We start from the raw sequence: 1,728 nt of genomic DNA, 5'->3' as shown, positions 1-1,728 counted from the left end.
CAATTTTTTTTTTAAATCAACTTTAGGGTGGCAGTACTACCTGGGATTTTGACAAAAACTCTATTTTTCATTCCATAATGTGTTATTTTAATACAGAAATGCCTCAATATTGTCAAACATTTTGAATTTGTTGTCGTAATTAGTGCCAATATCGTATTTCTACACAGTTGATACGTTTTAGTTGGTCCATGATGGGTCCAACCATTTGTTTTTCTAATTTATGTCAAGCCTCTGATGCCAAGAAATTGAGTGAAGCCGACCCGCTTTGAATTTTCAACTGTAGCATGTACAAGGTTTGTGAATTACAGCGACAACATTATTGTTGTCAATTCATTACCTACATCACAATGTAAAGGGCTGAGAATACATGTACAAAAAATGTTGCCCAACTCTGGAGAAAAATTATTTGCATCATGACCTAATCAATATGAAGAGAAAATGTTGGATCCTTAAAAAATTAAACATGAGAAAAAAAATAAAAGAATAGGTCCTACCGAGATTTGAACTCGGATCGCTGGATTCAGAGTCCAGAGTGCTAACCATTACACCATAGAACCTTCCTGGCGTAGATGATCAATTTTAACAATATATAGTCAGGGCCTTATTCAGTGCCTTGGGTTATGAAGTTGTGGCACTTATGTGCAGAAAAGTCAAGCTCTCTTCAATTAAACAGGCATCATTTATCTAAAATTCTTTGCTAACCTGTTACAATTACGCAAAAGAGTTTGCGACAATGAGTGCGGTTTGTGGCCTGCGAGGAGCGCTGAACTTGACCTTGTTGTTATCACCACTCTGACGTCACAAAGGGGCGTTTACGGGACATTGTATCAACCAATGAAAACAGAGCATCTGGGGAAGCCCCTGGGATTCCTTGAAGCGGGCGATCGTTCGCACACACACTGTTGACACATCGTATTTTGTGGTTGTGAGCGTCTGCATGGATTTTCATTGACGAGGACTTTCAGAGACAATTAACTTGATACCCTCAACTGCAGCATCGAAATCGTAAGTACACATTTTGATTTGTAACATGTCATTTGCATGCCGTGTTTGATCGAAGGTTTTATGCGAGGGTGTGTACCAGAAACTGACATCGCCCACTGTGACTGTGTGTCTCCGAGGTTCTTGGCGCGACTTTCATAGTTGAAGCAGACGATCACAGATGACACGATATCGCTGTGCTGTGCACCGCAGTGCTCGATCGTATAGTCAGGTGTGACAGCGGTGCTTGCCGTTTTTATTTTTCAATATCTTTGTCATAACACAAATATTTGCGCTTGATGATTGCCATACGTGTCAGTGAGTTGTGTCGTGTGGCGGAGAAATAGGAAAAGTTGCAGGGCCGGTGTAGCGCAGGAGGTCGGTTTGTTGCGGCGGGTGGTGGGTGTGTTTTGGTCGACGCATGACTGCGTAGACAATCAAAACATTGGGCCACTCGCTACGTAACCCGGGTGCTTACAAGTAATGAAGGTTTTCACCAGCCTTGCGGAGTGGATCAGCTGTTTCCCCCTCCTTTGCTAGTCCAGTATAGCCTGTGGCCAGTGACCCCACTCTTAATTTATTGCACGGTCCGTCAGTCAGACGTGGAGTGTGGGAGAAGAGAAATGAGTGGAGGCATTTATCTCAACACGCGTGACTCATTCCGCCGGGTCGTCTGCTCAGTTGGCGGTGCGGCCGTATTACTGAGGTAGAGTGTGCGGTATACATAGTACAGTGCTTCAGGCCTCT

General features: G+C 43.5%; 1 non-coding gene across 1 annotated transcript; it reads right to left on the bottom strand.

The window, feature by feature from the left end:
• Nucleotides 1-485: 485 nt before the first annotated feature.
• Nucleotides 486-557, bottom strand: Trnaq-cug (transfer RNA glutamine (anticodon CUG)). The gene has a single exon. It is a non-coding gene; the product is annotated as a tRNA-Gln (tRNA).
• Between the last annotated feature and the right edge of the window lie 1,171 nt (nucleotides 558-1,728).

This window comes from Littorina saxatilis, linkage group LG6 (genome assembly GCF_037325665.1).
Source record: "Littorina saxatilis isolate snail1 linkage group LG6, US_GU_Lsax_2.0, whole genome shotgun sequence".
In the NCBI taxonomy this organism is placed as follows: Eukaryota; Metazoa; Mollusca; class Gastropoda; order Littorinimorpha; family Littorinidae; genus Littorina; species Littorina saxatilis.
This window is presented reverse-complemented; position numbering and strand designations above follow the sequence as displayed.